The sequence below is a fragment of the Rhinopithecus roxellana genome, chromosome 3, assembly GCF_007565055.1.
Source record: "Rhinopithecus roxellana isolate Shanxi Qingling chromosome 3, ASM756505v1, whole genome shotgun sequence".
NCBI classification, from domain to species: Eukaryota; Metazoa; Chordata; class Mammalia; order Primates; family Cercopithecidae; genus Rhinopithecus; species Rhinopithecus roxellana.
The window spans coordinates 17,938,307-17,961,764 of record NC_044551.1 but is presented as its reverse complement, the minus strand read 5'-3'; positions in this window follow the sequence as shown (position 1 = coordinate 17,961,764).

Below are 23,458 nucleotides of genomic sequence, written 5' to 3'. Positions count from 1 at the left end.
CACTTTTGTTGGATATATACATACCAGTTGAATTGCATGCCATATGGCAACTCTATGTTTAATTTTTGAGGTACTGCCAGACTGTTTTTCAAAGTGGCTACATCATTCTGCATCCCCACTAGCAGTAGATGAAGGTTATAATTTCTTCACATCCTTGTTAACTTTTATTATGCCACTTTTTGATTAATGGCCATTCTCATAAGCCATTCTTGTCCATATTAAGTGGTATCTTTTTGGTCTTGATGTGAATTTCCCTGGTGAATAATTATGTTGAATATCTTTGCATATGCTCATTGGTCATTTGCGTATCTTCTTTGGAAAAGTGTCTATTCAGATCTTTTGCCCACTTTAAATTAGGTTATTAATATTCTAATAATTGAGTTATAATAGTTCTTTATATATTCTAGATAAAAGTACCTTATGAGAGGTATGTTTTACAAATATTTTCTGACAATTACTGTCTGGGTAATTTAACTCCAGCCTCAAGAACTCCCTTTATTTTTTCTTATATAGCAAGTCTGACAACAGGAAATATTTTCAGTTTTGTTTCTTGGGGAAGGTCTGTCTTTATTTTGCCTTCATTTTTGAAAGACAGCTTTGCTGGGTGTAGGATTTGTGGTTGAGCTTGTTTTTTGAGTACTTTGAATATGTTATACCACTATCTTATGTTTTTCACTATTTCTGCTGACAAGTAAGCTCTTAATATCACTAAGCTTCCCTGGTTAAGTGACAAGTCATTTTTCTCTTAATATTTTTTTTTTTTTTTTGAGATGGAGTCTCGCTTTGTCGCCCAGGCTGGAGTGCAGTGGCCAGATCTCAGCTCACTGCAAGCTCCGCCTCCCGGGTTCAGGCCATTCTCCTGCCTCAGTCTCCCGAGTAGCTGGGACTACAGGCGCCCGCCATCTCGCCCGGCTAGTTTTTTTTTTTTTTTTGTATTTTAGTAGAGACGGGGTTTCACCGTGTTAGCCAGGATGGTCTCGATTTCCTGACCTCATGATCCGCCCATCTCTGCCTCCCAAAGTGCTGGAATTACAGGCTTGAGCCACCGCGCCCGGCCTTTCTCTTGATATTTTGAAGATTGTCTCTTGATCTTTGACTTTCACTATTTTTATCACAATATGTCTTTTTTGTGGATTTCTTTGCATTATTCCTGCTTAGAGTTATTGAGCTTGCTGGTTGTCCAGATTGCTTTTCAATAAAAAAAATTTGTTCAGTGTTCAGCCTTTTCTTTTTTTTTTTTTTTGAGACGGAGTCTTGCTCTATCGCCCAGGCTGGAGTGCAGTGGCCAGATCTCAGCTCACTGCAAGCTCCGCCTCCCGGGTTTACGCCATTCTCCTGCCTCAGCCTCCCTACAGGTGCCCGCCAGGTTGCCCGGCTAGTTTTTTTTTTTTGTATTTTTAGTAGAGACGGGGTTTCACCATGTTAGCCAGGATGGTCTTGATCTCCTGACCTCGTGATCCGCCCGTCTCGGCCTCCCAAAGTGCTGGGATTACAGGCTTGAGCCACCGCGCCGGGCCACTTTTTTTTTTTTTTCTTTTCTTTTCTTTTCCTTCTCTCTCTCTCTTTCCCTTCCATTCCCTTCCCTTCCCTTCCCTTCCCTCTCCTGCCCTCCCCTCCCCTCCCCTTCCTCCCTCCCCTCCCTTCCCCTCCCCTTCCTTTCCTTTCCTTTTTTTCGAATCATTTTCACTCTGTCCTCCAGGCTGGAGTACAATGGGTGCGATCTTGGCTCACTGCAATCTCAGCCTCCTGGGTTCAAGCGACTCTTGTGCCTCAGCCTCCCAAGTATCTGGAATTACAGATGCATGCCACCATGTACAGTTAGTTTTTGTATTTTTAGTAGAGATTGGGTTTCACCAGGTTGACCAGGCTGGTCTTGAACTCCTGGCCTCAAGTGATCTGCCCACCTCGCCCTCCCAACATGCTGGGATTACAGATGTGAGCCACCACGCCCAGCTTCAGCCCTTGTTTCTTTGAATATTTTTTGCTCCTTTTTCTCTCTCTTCTCCTTCTAGTACCTCCATTATGTGTATGTCATTGCCCTATGTTTTTCACATTTCTCTGAGACTGTTCATTCTTCTTGGTTTATTTCTCTTTCTATTTTTTGGATTGTAGAATCTATTGATCTATGCTCGAGTTTGTAAATTCTTTCTACTACCACTTGAAATCTACTGTTGAGCCTCTATATGAATTTTTCATGTACATTATACTTTATTGAAAATTCCATTATTTTTATTGAGTTCTCTTTTATTATTTCTATTTTTTTTTTTTTTTTTTCCTAGAGACAAGGTCTTGCTCTGTCACTCAGGCTAGAACGTAGTGGTGAGATCATAGCTCACTGCAGCCTTGACCTCCCTGGCTCAAGTGATCCTCCTGCCTCAGCCTCCTGAGTAGCTGAGACTACAGATGCATGCCACCATTTCTGGCTAATTTTTAAAATTTTTGTAGAGACGGGGTCTCACTTTGTTGCCCAGGCTGGTTTTAAACTACTGGGCTCAAGCATTCCTCCTGCCTTAGCCTCCCCAAGTGCTGGGAGATTACAGTCATGGGCCACTGCACTTGGCCTGTTTCTATTTCTTTATTTGTAACCTCTGTTTGATGTGACATGGTCATCTCATGTTACTTTTTAAACAATGATTTCCCTTAGTTGTTTGAACATATTTATAATAGGTACTATTGAAATCTCACATCTAGTTACTCTCACAGGCAGTTTCTGTTGCCTAATTTTTTTCTCCTGCTATAAGGATCATGCTTTTCTGTGTCTTTGCATGTCTCATAATTTTTTTGTTGAAAACTCAACATTTTAGATAATAAACTGTAGTACTGTTCTCACCCCCTGCCCATACTTGTTATTGCTATTTGCTTAGTGACCAGCAGAATTGTTTTAACAGAATTTATATCCATCCCCACAACCCCCAAGCCCCAGTGTGAAGCCTCTGATGCTCATCAGGGCCCAGACTTTGTGGTACTCTCAGAGTCACTTTTAGATGACAGTTTTTGTGGTTAGGTCACTTTTGATTATGTCTTTCCCTGACCACAACTTAACTATCAAGTTCTAGTAACTTCTAGTTAGTGTCCTGTTGTTTTCAGCAATGCCTTGAGGGCATAAATAGTTCCATAGACTAAATCAATCTAACGAGGCTCCTTTGAAGGAATAGTTCCTGTCGTCAATTATTGAGATTTATTCTGACCCCTGATGATCTCTCCACAGCTGCCTCTTCCTCTGGTTCTCTCCAACAAACTAGCAGACCTACAGTTTACCTTATATCTCCAGTGAAACTACTAATCACCTTCCAGTTGCCTTTTGCTTCGTTGACAGAGAAGGTCAAACTCTGTAAAATATTTGATGAGGCTTATTCTGAGTCATAACACTGCCTCAGGTCCTGAGAATATGTGCTCAAGGTGACTGAGTTACAGTTTGATTTTATACATTTTAGGGAGACAGAAGTTACAGGCAAAAACATAAATTAATATATGTAAGGAATACATTGGTTCAGCCCATAAAGGCAGGACATCTCCAAGGGATGGGGGTGGCTTTGAGGTGATGGGTGGGTTTGAAGGTTTCTTGATTGACAGTTGGCTGAGAGAGTTAAGCTTTGCTATAGAGTTGAAGTCAGCAGAAAGAAATGCTTGTGGTTAAGATAAAGGAGGTTATAGAAGCCAAGGTTCTTGTTACGTAGATAACGCTTCCAGGTACTGGGCTTCAGAGAGAATAGGTGGTCAATGTCTCTAATTGGGACTTAAAGGTTTTTAGACTCCTACTTAAATCTCTTGTAGATCAGGAAAATACCTGGAAAGGGAAAGGGAAGGGGATTTTCTATAGAATGTATGTTTTCCCCACATGAGGCAGACTTGCAGGACTATTCCAAAATATGTCAAACAAACGTATTTTGGGGCTAGGTGTGGTGGCTTATGCCTGTAATCCCAGCATTTTGGGAGTCTGAGGTGGGCAGATCACTTGAGGTCATCAGGAGTTTGAGACCAGCCTGGCCAACATGGTGAAACCCCATCTCTACTAAAAATACAAAAATTAGCCAAGTGTGGTGGGATGCACCTGTAATTCCAGCTACTTGGGAAACTGAGGCATGAGAATTGCTTAAACTTGGGAGGCAGAGGTTAGAGTGAGCCAAGATTGTGCCACTGTACTCCAGCCTGGGTGACAGAGCAAAAAAAAAAAAAAAAAAAAAAAAAAAAAAAAAAAAAAAAAAAAAAACCTTTTGGAGTAAAATACTTTTAATTCTTTTAGGGCCTCTTATCTGTCATATGATGTTATACCACAATCAGGTTTGAGTTGGTAATACATTGCTACAAAGAGTCGGCTCTGTCAGTCTTAGGATCTCTATTTTTAATGCTAACACTGTTCAATTCTGTCCAAACTCCAAAAGGGAAAGGGCATAATGAAGCATGTTTGACTCCTCTCTCTTCCCATCTTGGCCTAAACTATTAATAGTTTTTCATGTTCTTTGGAATCCCCTTAGCTGAAAGGGAGGTCCATAAAGTCAGTTGGGAGAATTAAAATTTTATTTTTGGTTTACAACTTATATCATCAATGAACCTGAAGTGGAGCAAGGACCCTTCTTAGGGGCCTTCCAAGCCCCCACAAGCATGGTAATAAAGGAAAATCTTGAGTTCCTTCAAGGAAAATTCCAAGGACCTAGCTAGCCTTGAGTAGTAAATGAGCAACTTGATAAACAAGAAGGTAGCTTAAAACAATAGTGAAGGAAATTAGAGCCACAAAATGTTTACTTCCCTATAGAAACTAAAGATAGCATCTTAACATATGTTCCTGAATTGTTTTTCAGAAACCTAGACCCCCACAAAATGGAAAATGCCATCTGTTGGCACATAGACTTCAGATAAGGGAGAACTGAAGATTGAACCCAGAGCACTGTTTTTTGTTCTAAATTTCTTCTTGCAGAGCCTGGACAGTCGTGCCCACAAGCTGGAGTACAACATTCCTTTCTGCTGACCCCAAGTTTTTAGACAAACCTTTGTTTCTTTAACCCATCATAAATCAGAGAATCTTTAAATCTCCCAATAATGTGTGACCCCTTGCTGCAAGATGCCCCACCTTTTTAGACCAAATCAATGTATAGCCTCCAAGTATTGAGTTATGGCTTTGCCTGTAACTCTGCCTCCTTACCTTTAAAACCCCTACATGTAAGCCATTGAGGAGTTCTGGTCTTAAGCATCCTACCTGATTCTCCTTTCTTGGAGTCCTGAAATAAATGCCTCACTTTCTCTTGCTGCAAATGCCAATGTTGGTGTTTGGCTTTGCTCTGCCAGATTTTTACAGATTTTCTGGAGTAAACGTTTCTTATTTGCTACATATCTTTAAAGCCATTTTCAGAAACTATATACAGTTGAGTCGTTCAAAAATTAATTTAAACCCATTTCCCTAGGGAGTGGGTCCATGAGATCCTCATACTGTTGTACACAAGTCTCTCCCTTGGTTGTTGATTTTTATGCAGAGACTGAACCTTAAAATTCCACATTCTAAAAAAGTTTATTTTGATGGATTATAATTCAAGTGTGGTAAACTATGGCCTGCTGACAAAATCCAGCCAGCTAAACAGTTTTTGTAAATAAAATTTTCTAAGAACACAACCTTGCATAATGTGTAATATATAATTTATGGCTATTTTTGTCCTACAAAGGCAGAGTTGAATACTTAAGACAGAGACTGTATGGCACATATTAGTACAAATATTTACTATCTAGTCCTTTGCAGAAAAATCTTGCTGACCTCTGTATTAGATGATAATATCCAGCAGGGTAATAGAGGGATAGCATCTTGTTTCTTTATACCTCAATGATTTGATGGGTACACAGGTTTACTTATGAGTGATTTGGCAAGAAAGAATGTTCCTCTTCCCAACCCTTAGTTTAGAGGATGTAAAGCTAAGCATGACCTAAACTATTAGACTACTGTCTTATCACAAACAGCTTCAGAAGCACTTTTGTTTTTATCAAATTGATTCTACTTTCTTACCTGAAAAGTTGGCCTGCTTAGGTAAGCCTAAATACTATCTAAGAGGTCAAAGGGCATTAGAAAGGCAAAAAACGACATATTCCTGCCATTTAAAAAGTATTTAAATAAAGGTAAACATTTATAGAAAATATACTTTTTGCCCCTGTAACATGATTTGTACACAGAATAAAATCATTCAGAAATGTGCAAAGAAGAAAGCAAATCTCATTCAAAGTCCTACCATCCAGTAATAGCCACTATTAACATTTTGGGGTGTGTGTGTCTATGTGTGTGTGCATAAATAAAATACATGATATACATACATGCAAATACAAATACACATGGCTAAATTCAGTTTAGCCTAAAGCTGCCTCCTTGTAAGTTTGACCTAAAAGTTTCTCTATGCATAGTGAACTGCAACCTAAATAGATGTGTGAATGGACTAAAACCTCAGCCAATCAAAGGTGACCAGCTTTTCAAACAAGGGACTCACTGAGCTGTAACCAGTCTAGCTGTTTCTGTACCTCACTTCTGTCTTCTTCTTGTCACTTTTTTTTTTTCCGTCCACAAATTCTCACTGACGACACTGCAGCAGCAGTCTTTCTGAGTCTATTCTAATTAAGGGGCTGCCCAATTTGTGAATTATTCTTAACAACTCAGCTACACTCTGTTAAATTCAGTTTGTCTAAAGTTTCTTTTTTAAGAACACATATATCTATATACATGTGTTTAAAGATATACTTAGGTATATTTAAAATATCAAAAAGTTTATTGAGTAGACAGCAATTCATAAATTGGGCAGTGCCAAACTGCAAGCAGCTGGGCTCCACTGAAGGGGAGCAAGGAGAAAACTTTTCTAAGGTGTTTACGGAAGCAAGATAAAGAAAATACTTGATTGGTTAAAGTGAGCAGCAGCCTTAGAATCTCTAGTTAGAAAGTGGCAGTCTCTGATTGGCAAAGTTTGAGAATGAGCAATGCTTGCCTGTGATTTCTTGAGCTTGTTTCTTTTTGCTTACTTCAGAAGCCAGGGTGTTAGAGGGCAATTTACAAGACTCATATTTAATTATTTTAAAACATGTATACATTTAAGCAACACATTCAAACACTTCTTTACAAATATCTCTGTGCATTATATATGCATACATGTTTTAATAGTTTCACATAAATGAACTCATACATGCTCTTCTGTAACCCTTCTCTTAACATTGAATAGTGGATGATTTTCTATGTCAATAAACATAGAACACCATTTCAATGGTATTAATTTAAAAATCACACAAATTGATAACTATAAATTCTACACATGGCAACTGGAGTTTTTTTTTAAGTACAAATCTGATTGGTTTTTCCTCTCTGATTCAAGTTTTCAATGGCTTCCTTCTGCCTTTATGAAAAGAAGCAGTATGTTGGGAAAAACTCACTCAAATCAAATTTTCCCTGAGCTGTTATACCACCACAGCAATCAACACAGAAGAAGACTTCTTTGACCAAATGTGTGGGGAGTTTTCTCCACACATGAAGCAGTGGAAATGAGATGCCTGTTCTCCAATTTCATTCTGACACTTTCTACCTGGGAATAGTGTCAGAACCTGTGGGTTGTGGGCTCAGTCCACAACACTGCCTCATTCTCCCCCACCAGACACCAGTCACAAGTCTGGGCCTCTGGAACCTCCAATCAACCAATCAACCAGCTTCAAGTCTGGGTTCCCATGACCTCCTCTTTGGGTTCAATTAATTTGCTGGAGCAGCTCACAGAAATTAGGAAATTCTTATGTTTACCAATTAATTACAAAGGACATTACAAAGGGTACAGATTAAAAGACACATAGGGCAAGGTATGGTGGAAGGGATGTAGAGTTTCCATAACCACCCTAGGTGCACCACCCTCTAGAAATCCCTATGTGTTCAGCTATCCAGAAGTTCTCTTAACCCTGTTGTATTAGGGTTCCTTATAGCATTAGAGTTCTTTATAGCATTCTCACAATGCTATAAAGAAATACAGGATAGTGGGTAATTTATAAAGAAGTTTGATCAACTCATAGCTAACACAGATTTTACAGGAGGCATGGCTGAGGAGGCCAAGGTCTTGGGAAACTTACAATCGTGGTGGAAGGCAAAGGGGATAGAGGCATATCTTCACAAGGCAGCCAGGAAAAAGACAAAGGGGAAAATGCTACACACTTTTAAACAACCACATCTTATGAGAACTCCATCATGAGACAGCATTAGGGAGATGGTGTTAAACCATTAGAAGCCACCACCATGATGCCATCATCTCCCACGAGGTCCCTCCCCTAACACTGGGTATAATTTAACATAAGATTTTGAATAGGAACATAGAGCCAAACCATTCATACCACCCCGGCCCCTACCAAAACCCATGTCCTTCTTACATTTCAAAACATAATAATGACTTCCCAACAGTCCCACAAAGTCTTAATTCACTCCAGCATTTACTCAAAAGTCCAAGTCCAAAGTCTCATTGGAGACACGGCAAGTACCTTCCACCTATGAGCCTGTAAAATCAAAAGCAAGTTAGTTACTTCCTAAATACAAAGGGGGTGCAGACATTGGGTAAATGCTTCTATTCCAAATGGGAGAAATTGGCCACAATAAAGGGGCTACAGGTCCCATGCAAGTCTGAAACCCAGCAGGGCAGTAGTTACGTCTTAAAACTCTAAAATAATCTCCTTTGACTCCATGTCTAACATCCAGAGCATGAAGATGCAAGGGAAAGGCTCCCACAGCCTTGGGCAGCTCCATCCCTGTGGCTCTGCAGGAGATATCCCCTTCTCCAGCTGCCTTCATGAGCTGGTATTGAGTATCTGTTGCTTTTCCATGCACATGGTGTAAGCCATCAGTTGATCTTCCACTCTGGGGTCTGGAGGACAGTGGCTTTTTTCTCACAGCTCCACTAGGCAGTGTCCCAGTGGGGCCTCTGTTTGGGAACTCCAACACCACGTTTCCTCTCTGCCCTGCCCTAGTAGAGATTCTCCACAAGGGTTCCACCTCTGCAGCAGACTTCTGCCCAGACATCCAGGAATTTCCATATATCTTCTGAAATCTAGGCAGAGGCCCTTAACCCTCAACTCTTGCCTTCTGCACACCCACAGGCCTAATACCACCTGGAAGGCACCAAGGCTTGGGGCTTGCATCTCTGAAGCAATGGCCTGAGCTGTACCTTGGCCCCTCTTAGCCATTGTTGGAGCTGGAGCAGTTGGGACACAGGGTGCCATGTCCCAAGGCTGTACAGAGCATCGAGGCCTTGGACCTGGCCGACAAAACTATTTTTCCTTCCCAGGGCTCTGGGCCTATGATGGGAGGGGCTGCTGTGAAGGTCTCTGAAATGCCTCAGAGTCATTTTCCCCATTGTCTTGGCTATTAACATTTGGCTCTTCTTTACTTATGCAAATTTATGCAATATGGTTTGAATTTCTTCTTGGAAAATGAGTTTTTCTTTTCTACCATATGATCAAACTGCTAATTTTTCAAACTTTTATGTCTGCTTCCCTTTTAAATATAAGTTCCTGTTTCAGATAATCTTGTTGTTCATGCATATGACCATATGCTGTTAGAAGCAGCCAGATCACATCTTGAATGCTTTGCTTCTTAGAAATTTCTTCTGCCAGAAACCCTAACTTTTCTCTCTCAAGTTCAAAGTTTCATAGATCCCTGGAGCAGGGGTACAATGCTGCCAGTCTCTTTGCTAAAGCATAGCAAGAGTGATCTTTACTCCAGTTTTCAAAAAAGTTCCTCATCTCCATCTGAGACCACCTCAGCCTGGACTTCATTGTCTATATCACTATCAACCTTTCAGTCAAAACCATTCAACAAGTCTCTAGGAAGTTCCAAAACTTCCTTTACCTTCCTGTCTTCTTCTGAGCCCTCCAAACTGTTCCAAACTTCCTATCTTCTTCTGAGCCCTCCAAAGTGTTCCAACCTCTGATGGTTACCCAGTTCCAAGGCTGTTTCCACATTTTCATGTATCTTCACAGCAATGCCCCACTTCTCTGGTACCAATTTACTGTATTAGTTATTAGCCCATTCTCACATTGCTATAACAAACTACCTGAGACTGGGTAACTTATAAAGAAAAGAGATTTAATCAACTCACAGTTTCATAGGCTGTACAGGTGGCATGACTGAGAGGCCTAAGGAAACTTACAGTCATGGCAGAAGGTGAAGGGGAAGCAAGCACATCTTTATATGCCAGTAAGAGAGAGAGAATGAAGGGGGAAGTGCTACACACTTTTAAACAAGCAAATATCATGAGACCAGAACATGAAACAGCACTAGGGAAAAGGTGCTAAATCATTAGAAACTAACCCATGATTCAATCATTTCCCACCAGGTTTCTCCCCCAACATTGGGAATTATAATTCAACATGAGATTTGGGTGGGGGCACTGAGCCAAACCATATCACCTGTCCTCTTGGGTTTGTATAGAGGATTCCTTATGTAGACATGATTGATTAAGCTATTGGCCACTGGTGATCAACTTGGTCTTCGGTCCTTCTATCCCCTGAGGTTGATGGTGGTGCTGAAAGCCCAACATTCTAATTTTGCCTTGTTCTTTCAAGTGACTAGCACCAACCTGAAGCCAGCAAACAAAAGACATGTAAAACACAGCATTTTGCAGATCCCAAGGATTTTAGAAGTTATGAGCTAGGAATCATGGATAAAATATATATATGCAGGTATATATTTATAGTTATATATCATAATATCAAAGTGACAATTTGTAAATCAAAAATAAAATTACAAGCCCCCTCAACCATTTAAATGGATCCCTATTCTTGTACAAGAGCATTTGACAGTTAATCTGAAAAAGTAGTTCAGGCCATGATAGGAAGCGGGAGCCAGACATGCCTCATTGTACCCTCCTCTCTTTTGAAATTACTGATACAACAGACTCTTTAAGTCTGATAAAAAGAAATTACAATCTACTCTCTCTGAAGCTTACTACCTGAAGGCTTTATCTGCATGATAAAACCTTGGTCTCCACAATCCCTTATCTTGACACAGACATTCCTTTCAATTGATTCTAACTCTTTAGACAATAACCTAACTGTTTAATCAATTGCCCATTGGAAAATCTGACTCTACTTATGACCTGGAAAACCCCACTTTCAGTTGTCTTGCCTTTCTGGACTAAGCCAATGTACCTCTTATATGTATTGATCAATGCCTTATGTCTCCCTAAAATATATAAAAGCAAGTTGTATCCTGGCATCCTTGGGCACGTGTTCTCAGGAGTTCCTGAGAGTTGTGAAATGGGAAACTGGTCACTCAGAATTGGCTCAGGATAAATCTCTTCAAATATTTTACAGAATTTCGCTGTTGTCATCAACAATAATTTAACATTCACACATGTGGGGCCTCAGAGAAGACTCAGAACACCAAAGGAGTTGCCCAAACTCAGAGCTATAGTACCAGCAGGGACCCATTGAAAGTCTACCTAACTTCAGTCTTCTCCAGTGGAACAGGTATGTCCTTCTGAGCCCTGGAACTCTCTCTGGTTGATGGTCCTTGGTTTATTCTGAGCTGGGTTTTATTTTCCCCAAGGAAGTTGTTGTGTAGGACCCTAATTCTAGTTTAGAGGTGCATTCTAAAGGGATTTCTTAATTACCCTTTTCTAAAGATAAGGAGAAACACCCCCTTTTGAGACCCCAACTTGGTTTCCAGTTTGAAGGTGCATTCTAAAAGGTCTTCTCTTTTGTTTTTTGTCCCCAAATTGAACTCAATTGACCCATCTGTGCATTTGCATGAGAAACTGAAGTGTTATTTTCACAGATAAATAAGAAACTGAGTTCCTCAGCTCTGAAGAAAAGGGGCATTTTGCTCCTCTCAGCTGAAAGGCACCCCTGGGTGACCAGAGGTTGAATGCGAGTATCTGGGGGATTGACCCCCATGACATATGGTGGCCCTACAGAGAGCCCCCCCAAAAACTTAGTTCAAAAAGCCTTATCTAGGAAACACATATAAAACCTGATCACTATGTGTTTTGGATCATCTCAAAGGTGCCAGACCTCAAGAGAGAGAAACTGAAATATGTAAGAGGGCAAAAATGATTCAGTGGTGAAACACTGGAATCCTGCCCACAATCAACACACATTGATCCACCACACTAAACCCTAAGCCACAGCTCAGGTACTTCTTTTAGGGAAAAAAAGACAAGAAACAAAAAATCTAAGAATGAAGAAAGATAATGAGAATGATCCCCTTTCAGGCGCCCCATTGGTTTTATGGCACCTCTACTTCGAAGTGTTTGTGTGAAATAGAAAGGCTCGAGGGCATGCCAGTTTTTCTAGCTCTGAATATGTTATGATCTGTTGTGCACACTTTAAACTCATGGACAAACTACATTGAGGTAAAATCTGGAGTCCAGAAGTTGACTTTCCACTAACTGTTACTATAGAGTTCCTAAGTTCTCTACTTTCTTTTCTGCTGTTACTTTTCTATTGAGAAGAAAACGACTGTTTGGATCCAACTACATTTTTTTTTTTTTTTTTCCGAAACTGGTGAGTGTATATTAGCATCTCATGTCTTGAGTTCTGAAGTAAAAGCTATGTGATCTTTTTATGAGTGTCTATGTATTTATGTTTACACACTATTTTACGTGTTGTTACCACAAGGTATCAAATTGGCTTAAAGTTAAGAAGTACTCATAAATTAAGTGAATATTCAGCCCAATTGTTTTTTAAGTTCATGTGATGTAACTAAAATCTTTAATAAATAACCTGGCTTTAAAATTATTGGTAAAGTAATATTAGAGATGTCTTAAGAATTGTCAGCATTTTTGTTTACATTTATTGATTAAGCAATTGCAAATGTACCCTAACAGATACTATAAGCTGTCAAAGCTTGCCAAATGAGTTAAAAAAGTATAAACCCAGCTCAAAACAGAATGATCTTTGCTTGTTTGTTTTTTGATACATGAGACTTTTAATATTGTTGGTTTAATGAAAATAGCTAAATCCTGAGTTATAGGTAAAATACCCATATATTTAACCTTAAGTTTCTTACATAGGTAAACACCTGAAATTCATAGGCTATAAAAATGGTTAACAGGGAAATAACACTAAATGATGACTATCACAGCTTTCATGAATAATCTAGGTAAGCTATTAACAATAAATAATTAGGTAAATGTAATGGAATAAATGCTTGTAAGCAAATGTGACATATAATTTAGAATCCAAAGCTATTTTAAATAATAAATGTTCATTAAATGTTTGGGCAATTTTCAATTAAAAATTATAGAAAAGCATTTTTCTTAAACAGTGTTCTTATTAAAAGGGAAATACTTTTTGTCTAATTCAAAAACTATTTAAAGGTTATATATAAAATAAGGTAGAAGGAACTAGGAGATAGATGTAAAGAAAATTATAATTATAAAGGAGTATTTTTGGTAGAAAAGGCTATGAGAAAGAGTTTTGTATGATAAATTTTTATCCTAAAATAAAATGACTAGTTGTTAAAGAAAGAGGGGTTTTGAGGATAAACCAGAAAGTCCAAGCATGTTGTAAATGGTCTGTGTAAGCTTTAATAGGTTAGTTAAAAATTTTTATTTTAAAAAGTTATATAATTAAGTTGGCTATAATAAAGTAAAATTTTAAGTCTTTCTAGAAACTCAACTTTGATATTAAAAATACATTAATACAAAACTAAAGGATCGGTGGGAACAATATTTTATTTAAATTAACTTTTAATACAAGAAGTTTTTAAGTTTTAAACTGTATAATCTGTTTATTTTTGAAATTCTTCATATTGATATTTCAGTTTAACTTCTACTGTATACCCCTGCTTCAGCTCCCTTTTGAGAAGGCCTGTGGTGGTAATTCTCTCCTTCAATGTTTGTTTTAAATTTTTTTAAAAATTAATAATCTAAAGTAAGGGTGAGAATTTTTAAAAGCAGGAAAATGAAAAATCTCACAGGATTTGCTTTATGTCTACAGGTTTATATGTGTTATGTGGAAGTGATACTTTGCTATCAAATTCTATGAGTGCCCTAATCAATCGGCTTAAAGAAAAGTAAATGCTTATCAGACTAATAAAAGTAATCTACCTCTGATGCCTTTTTGTTTATATGACTATAGCTATACTTGAAAAGATTAATTTGATAAATTTAATCTCAAAATTTTCTTCAGTAATTTGAAATCTTAGAGTTGTGTTATATTAAATTAAATTACCTCAAATTTTTTCACTGGGAATTTGGGTTATACTGAGTTAAAATAGTAGTAAAGTAAAAAATGTTTTTGATGAAGTTCATAAAAACACAAGGATGTGATTTTTGCTAAAAGAAACGTGTTTTTTTCCTACTTTAGAGGCTATTTGTCACTTTAAAATAGAGAAAAAAATTTATATAAGTATAACTAAATGGATAAAGAGAAAAATTAAAAGGTGGGGAATAAGAAACTCTGACTCTTGGGTAACCACATGGTCACACATCTTAAGGAGCTGCAGCTGGGCTGCATTCAATTAAAAAAGAGTAAAATTTACCAATGGAATTTAGAGATGGATCCCATACTCCCAGAGAGTTAGTTCACTCAATACAAAAGGAAATGAAAACTAATAAAAAAAAAAGTAGCAAAACATTCAATCTCTTGTTTATTGTTATATGTAATAGCTAAAATGAAAGTAAAAGAGTGCTGGGTTGGGCCCTAAGACCAGAGGAAGCTCAGATAAGGGTCTGTCTCAGCTCAGGCCACTAGCTTCAAAACTACCCACAGAAGGAAAAATTAAGCTGGGGTAACAAAAGTTACTTCTGAGACCTGTAGTTACCAAAAAGATAGTCAATGTGTGAAAAGGGCAAAAACCGAGTAACTATTAAAACCAGAATGTATAATACAAAGGAATTGTTTCATTTTATAGATTGGTATCCTCAGCTTCCTGAGAAACTTTTACTATAATGGACTGTAAAAATACTACTTTATGGACACTATCTTTAGTTTAAAATGCAACAGACTAAAAGAGCATGTTTGGATTGATGCATGACCCACAGCTCACTATAAACAATTGCTGATGAGTATATGTGATTCAGGTGCACAGGAGGTTATTCTTAAGAGAATGACCAGCCTAGTGGATGGAATAAACACCACCATAATTTCTGTTTACCCTGAGAAAGGGAATTCCCAAATCTCTGGTTCATATGCAAGCCATGTGGGACTGGCTTTATGATGAATGGGATATTCTCCCACTTCATATGCCTATTACCCAGGTCATCATAAATGCTGGGGTTGAGAGGGCCCGCTTCTACATGGGCACCCTGGGTGACATTACTACTACAGAATCAAACAACTGTTTGAGAAGCCTTATCAAATTCTTACAGACACTAATAAAACATTATGGTAATTAACAAAACTAAACAAAAAAGGAGACAGGCGAAGGGAGTCAAAGGACTCGTCCCAGAAGGGTGGTGGAAATCTTTAGATGATTATTAAGAAATGAAATTAATTAAAAAAATTGATGAGGTTAATAACCGTCAAAGGTTGGGTGGACCAGTGGGAACCCCTGCTGGTCCCCCAACATTTATGGGCCCTCAAACTAGTTTTCTGCATTTGCCCTGGATTGAAGAAATTAAAAGAAAAAAATCAAAAGGCAAAGGTTATAATGAGAAAGCTGACATTGCCTGGAACAATGTTGAGGCAAATTAGTACAGATATAGATTGCAAAAAAGGGCCTGAGTTCCTTGGCTCAACTCCCTGTTAGGAGCCCAAATCGTTTTGCACCAGAAAAGGTAAAATGATCTGGTAGTAGAGAAGAAAAGTTCCTGGGACCAGAAAGTAAAAATGTAAAGGTTGAGAGGATTATGAAATTATGAAATTTGAGATGCTTAAACAGCCTTTATGTAAACTGGTTGTGACTCCTTTACTTAAATATCTTATGAAAATGGGTAATGCATCTGATTAGGGGATGTTTCCCCTATCTAGTACTATAAAACTAAAGGCATGTGAAGCTGTGCTTTAAAAGTATGTTAATTGACATGCTAAATGGGAACTAGTAAGCTTATCTGACCCCACAGAACATATTGTAGAAACTGGAGCTATAGTTGGAACAAATCCTCCACTTAACAGCTCTTTGTGGAACATTTATTGGGGATTATGGCAAACAAAACAAAACAAACTGATGAACACTTCCAGTGACAACTGTCAGGCCTCTGAGCCAAAGCAAAGCCAACATATCTCCTGTGACCTGCACATACACATCCAGATGGCCAGTTCCTGCCTTAAGTGATGACATTCCAGCACAAAAGAAGTGAAAATGGCCTATTCCTGCCTTAACTGATGACATTACCTTCTGAAATTCCTTTTCCTGGCTCATCTTGGCTCAAAAACTCCCCCACTGAGCACCTTGTGACTCCCCACCCTTGCCCGTCAGAGAACAACCCCCTTTGACTGTAATTTTCCTTTACCTACCTAAATCTTACAAAACGGCCCCACCCTTATCTCCCTTTGCTGACTCTCTTTTAAGACTTAGCCCGCCTGCACCCAGGTGAAATAAACAGCCTTGTTGCTCACACAAAGCCTGTTTGGTGGTCTCTTCACACGGACATGCATGAAATTTGGTGCTGTGACTTGGATATACATTCATATTCCTTTTCTTGGCCTCCTGACCTCACTTTCTACATGGAAGGCCCCTAATTGCATCTCTCTATTTTAGGATTAAAACTAAGTAGGTTTTATCTACCCAAACTACAGCAGTATCTTTTTATTTTTTATTTTTATTTATTTTTATTTTTTTTAAGATCAATCCCCTGTCCTCCTCCTCTTTGCTCTGTGAGAAAGATCCACCTACGACTTCAGGTCCTGAGACCAACCAGCCCAAGGAACATCTCACCAATTTTAAATCTGGTAAGCGGCCTCTTTTTACTCTCTTCTCCGACCTCTCTCACTATCCCTCAACCTCTTTCTCCTTTCAATCTTGGCGCCACACTTCAATCTCTCCCTTCTCTTAACTTCAATTCCTTTCATATTCTGGTAGAGACAAAGGAGACACATTTTATCTGTGGACCCAAAACTCCGGTGCCAGTCACGGACTCGGGAAGACAGCCTTCCCTTGGTGTTTAATCATTGTGGGGATGCCTCTCTGATTATTGACCCCTGTTCCACTGGCATCTGATCTCTGTGGGGATGCCTGCCTTGGTCATTCATCCATGTTCCCTTGGTGGCAAGTCAATTGCGAGGACTCCTGCTTTGGCTGCTCACCCACATCAGAGCCCAGGACTGGTTCCCACACCCCTTCTCCGTGTCTCTACCCTTCTCTTTAAATTTGCCTCCTTCACTATAGGAAACCTTCCACCCTCCATTCCTCCCTCTTCTCCATTAGCCTGTGTTCTCAAGAACATAAAAACTCTTCAACTCTTGCCTTACCTAAAATCTAAGTGTCTTATTTTCTTCTGCAACACCGCTTGACCCCCAGTACAAACTCGACAGTGGTTCCAAATGGCCAGAAAATGGCACTTTTCTATTTTTCCATCCTACAAGATGCAGACAATTCTTGTCGTAAAATAGGCAAACAGTCTGAGGTGTCTGACGTCCAGGCATTCTTTTACACATTGTTCCCTCCCTAGTCTCTGTTCCCCATGTGACTCATCCCAAATCCTCCTTCTTTCCCTCCCGCCTGTCCCCTCTGTCACAACCCCAAGCATCGCTGAATCTTTCTAATATTCCTTTTCTACAGACCCGTCTGACCTCTCCCCTTCTCCCCAGGCTGCTCCTCGCAAGGCCCCAGTTCTTCCTCAGCCTCTGCTCTCCCACCCTATAATCTTTCTATCACCTCCTCTCCTCACACCGGGTCTGGTTTACAGTTTCATTCCATGACTAGCCCTCCCCTACCTGCCCAACAATTTCCTCTTAAAAAGGTGGCTGGAGCTAAAAGCATAGTCAAGGTTAATGCTCCTTTTTTCTTTATCCTACCTCTCCAAAATCAGTTAGCATTGAGGCTCTTTTTCATCAAATATAAAAACCCAGCCCAGTTCATGGCCTGCATAGTAGCAACCCTTAGATGCTTTACTGCCCTAGATCCAGAGGGGCCAGAAGGCCACCTTATTCTTAATATGCATTTTATCACCCAGTCAGCTCCCGACATTAGAAAAAGCTCCAAAAATTAGATTCCAGCCCTCAAACCCCACAACAGGACTTAACCTCGCCTTCAAGGTGTACAATAATAGAGTAGAGGCAGCCAAGTAGCAATATATTTCTGAGTTGCAATTCCTTGCCTCCACTGTGAGATAAATCCCAGCCACATCTCCAGCACACAGGAACTTCCAAATGCCTGAACCGCAGCTGCCAGGGGTTCCTCCAGGACTTCCTCCCCCAGGATCTTGCTTCAAGTGCCAGAAATCTGGCCACTGGGCCAAAGAATGCCCACAGTCCAGGATTCCTCCTAAGCTGTGTCCCATCTGTGCGGGACCCCACTAGAAATTGGACTATCCAACTGGCCCAAGGTTCTGACTGACACCTTCCCAGATCTTCTCGGCTTAGTGACTGAAGACTGACACTGCCCAATCACCTTGGAAGCCTCCTAGACCATCACAGACGCTTTAGGCAACTCTTACAGTAGAAGGTAAGTCTGTTCCCTTCTTAATTAATATGGAGGCTACCAACTCCACATCACCTTCTTTTCCAAGGCCTTTTTCCTTTGCCTCCATAACTGTTTTAGATATTGATGGCCAAGATTCAAAACCCCTTAAAACTCCCCCACTCTGGTGCCAATTTCAACAAAATTTCTTTATGCACTCTTTTTCAGTTATCCCCACCTGCCCAGTTCCTTTATTAGGCCAAGACATTTTAACCAAATTATCTGCTTCCCTGACTATTCCTGGAGTACGGCCACATCTCATTGCCACCCTTCTTCCCAACCCAAAACCTCCTTTGCGTCTTCCTCTCGTATCCCCCCATCTTAACCCACTAGCATAGGACATCTCTACTCCCTTCCTGGCAACTGATCACATGCCCATTACCATCCCATCAAAACCTAATCACCCTCACCCCACTCAATGCCAATATCCCATCCCACAGCACGCTTTAAAAGGATTAAAGCCTGTTATCACTCGCCTGTTGCAGAATAGGCTTCTAAAACCTATAAACTCTCCTTACAATTCCCCCATTTTACCTGTCCAAAAACTGGACAAGTCTTACAGATTAGTTCAGGATCTGCACCTTATTAACCAAATTGTTTTACCTATCCACCCTGTGGTGCCCAACCCATACACTCTTTTGTCCTCAATAACTTCCTCCACAACTCACTATTACATTCTTGATCTTAAAGATGCTTTCTTCACTATTCCCCTACACCCCTCGTCCCAGCCTCTCTTTGTTTTCACCTGGACTGACCCTGACACCCATCAGTCCCAGCAGCTTACCTAGGCTGTGCTGCTGCAAAGTTTCAGGGACAGCCCTCATTACTTCAGTCAAGCCCAAATTTCTTCCTCATCTGTTACCTATTTCGGCATAATTCTCATAAAACACATGTGCTCTCCATGCTGATCGTGTCCGGCTAATCTCCCAAACCTCAATCCCTTCTACAAAACAACAACTCCTTTCCTTCCTAGACATAGTTAGTAAGGTCAGAATTCTTACACAAGAGCCAGGACCACGTCCTGTTCTGTCCAAACTTTACCTTACTCTTTTAACCTAGCCTTCATGTCTATGTGCAGCGGCTGCCACTGCCTTAATACTTTTAGAGGCCCTAAAAATCACAAACTATGCTCAACTCACTTTCTACAGTTCTCATAACTTCCAAAATCTATTTTCTTCCTCTCAACTGATGTATAGACATTCTGCTCCCCGGTTCCTTCAGCTATACTCAGTCTTCGTTAAGTCTCCCACAATTACCATTGTTCCTGGCCCGGACTTCAATCCAGCCTCCCACATTATTCCTGATACCATACCTAACCCCCATGACTGTATCTCTCTGATTCACCTGACATTCACTCCATTTCCCCATATTCTTTCGTGTTCCTCACCCTGAACACACTTGGTTTATTGATGGTAGTTCCACCAGGCCTAATCACCACTCTCCAGCAAAGACAGGCTATGCCAGAGTATCTTCCACATCTATCATTGACGCTAACTGCTCTGCCACCCTTTTTTACTACAAATGCCCTGCTGCTAAAACTATATAAGCACTCTCCCTCCAGCCCCAGAAACTACTGCAAAAGTGGTGGGCATATGAGATTTTAAGGGCTGGTTTTGAGGAATATAATTTGTTCAGACCCTGCAAATCAAGGATAGGTATACAAATGCCTAAACAGCTGGTAAAATAAGGAACTTTGCTTTTTGAGCTATTATGTGGCATCTTTTCATCTATCCCAACTATAAACAATTTACTGCTTCCTATAGAATTAAAAGAAAATTGTTACTGAAAGGATATAAAGATATCACATGACAAAGTCTCCTGGGTATAATACTGCCAGTAATGTGTTTCATGCAGATATATATATGTATATATATATTTATCAAAAAAATTTTATCAGCCATCCTAGGACAAATTACGAAAAGACTGCAAAAAGCATTGTGACACAACAAAATCCCTAAGTTCCTTAGCGTAAAAGGTTTTACCAATGCTCATGCTTTTTTATGCTATGTTTTTATGCTAATTGCTACAAGTCTGTAACTAAAGTCGAGATTACAATAGTCCAATGCGTAGAAGTTAAAGATAAGTCAATTTTGTATCCTTGCCTTAGGGTTTTTGTTTGTTGGCTGTTATATTACTTAAAAAAAAATTAAGAGTTAATAAATGCCTGTCCACGTTTATTCCTGTCTAGCCTAGGAACATTTAATCTAGCTATAAGTCTTTTGGCACTAAATTTCTTGGCCATTGGGGTTCAACTGAGGGGCAGAATGGACCTGGGGCAGGCAGCCATGCCACCCTGGCAATGCTATGGGATAAAATAAAAGTTTGGTGGCCACTGGTGTTGCCTCTGGCAAATATTGGCCAGAAAGGAGAGAATGTAAACGAAAAATAAAATTCTAAGTCATGCAATCATCTGAATGGATCCTTCCTCTCAGCCAAGGGCATTCCAAAGTTAACCTGAAAAAACTAGTTCAGGCCATGATGTGAAGGGAGAGCCACACATGCATCATTATACCCTCTACTCTTTTGAAATTACTCATAGCACAGACTCTTTAAGTCTGGTAAGAAACATTTACAATCTATTATCTCAGAGGCCTGCTACCTGGAGACGTTATCTGCATGATAAAACCTTGGTCTCCACAGCCCCTTATCTTGAAGACCCAGACATTCCTTTCTATTGGTTCAAAGTGTTTAGACAATAACTTAACTCTTTCAACCAAGTGCCAATCAGATCTTTGAATCTACTGATGACCTGGAAACCCCCACTTTTGTTCTTTCTGGACCAAACCAATGTACATCTTTTATGCCTTGATTGATGTCTTATGTCTCCCTAAAATGTATAAAGTCAAGTTGTAGCCTGACCTCTTTGGGCATATGTTCTCAGGATCTCCTGAGCATTGTGTCATGGGCTATTGGACGTTCATATTTGGCTCAGAATTGTTATCTTCAAATATTTTAGCTTTGACTCCTTTTGTCAACAGATCCTTAACATACTTTATGAAGTCCTACAAAATCTGTACCCTGTCCACCATTACTCATTCTGGATTTTATTTCTTATACCCACCATACTTTTTTTCAATGTCAATACTTTGTATGCATTGTCCTAACTACAGTGTTTCCCACTCTCCCTTCACCTAGGTAATTTCTTCTGATTCTTAAGGTTCTAATTTAAAGACGATTCCTACAAAATAAGCCTAAAACTTACTTTACACACAAATTGGTTTTACTATAACTTTTCCTTAGTAGAAAAGGAGGGCTAGAAAGAAAAATTATTTTAAAGGAAAACTATAACCTCTGTTACCAGATTGCAGCCCTGACTTTTCTTTTGATTGCAGATTAAATCATGAGTTATTCCTTAGCTATAATAATCCTCTAAAGATGAACCAGGTTACAATTTTTCTTCAGGTTTTTTGTTAGTACCCTAATAGAATGATCACTTTTTCTGTTCTGACATATACATTCTCTTTTTTAATTGTCAAATTATTAATGTTATTTATCTCTCATAGCTTTACTTCTTCCAAGAAAACCAGAATTGTGGTATTCTGAAGACCAGAGATGATTTGACAAAGCCTTCCTTGACCACCCCTCCTCAACTTGAGTCAGCCCGTCACACAGATTCTTAACACTCTTTATTTCTCATTGACAATACCCTGCATAAGAATGCGTGTATCCTTGTTCGGTCTTCTTCTCTTCATAAGACGTAAACTCCCGGAGATCTGGGACCATGTCTGTTGTCTTATTCACAATTGAATACCTAACACTTAGTATAGTGCCACATGAAGGAAAGCATTTAATGGTTAGTCTGTAGCCCAATTAGTCTGTAGACTAATGAAACTTTTATAGACCAACACATGATTGACACATTTAACCATACTGCTATTATTTTTGTTGCTGTTTTAAAAATTGTTGTGATGTATAACCTTGTCCATATATATTTTTGTGCCTGTTCTGGTATCTTCTTAGGTTAAATCTCTTGAAATGAGACTGCTGGGTGGAAGGGAAGGAAAGATGATATAAATAATACTGAGAACATGTAGCATAGTTTTAAGGAGATGATGTAACATTGCATAAGAGAATACTGATTTTCCAGCATCAGCTCCATCCTCAGAATTATGTGGATACAGCTTTATTGTCTTATCTCTAAGATATTCACCACATACTTATGGTACTGGGCTGTGATCTTCAGAGTGGACTGCACACCCTGTAGGAAGTACTCAGGAAAACCCATGGGCACACTGGAAAAAAATATAAAAAGGTCTGTTTATATTGGTTTTTAACTAATCTTTCAAAATTGTGTTTAAAATGTACTGTAGTGTACGTATTTAATTTATAAAAAATAAACATACACATGCTTTACACATATGTATGTATGTATAGGATACAACTTCTATATACATTTACACTGACAACACAAACAGAAGTTTTTACATCACTGTTCTAAAACATGCAGAGAATAAAAATAGTGAAGATTCGTAATTGTCATAAGATGTTGATATAAAACCAATTTTTCATCCAAGTTTATTATTGAAAACAGGGAATGCAGTCTGAGCGCTGTTAAAATTTGCTTTGCCTTTTTTCCACATCTGATCATTAAAAGCTCATTACAAATTCTGTGACCCTTGTTATCTTAGTCTGTTTTGGTTACTGTAATAAAATATCATAAACTCAGTAGTTTGCTGTTGTGAACAGCAGCAATTTTATTTCTCACAATTCTGGAGGCTGGGGAGTCCAAGATTAAGGCACCAGCAGATCTGGTGATAAGGACACAGATAAAGGCACTGATCCCATTCATGAGAACTCCACTCCCATGATCTAATCACCTTTCAAAGGCCCCATTTCCTAACACTGTTGCTTTAGGGGTGAGGATTTTAACATGTGAATTTTGGGGAAACATAAACATTCAGACCATAG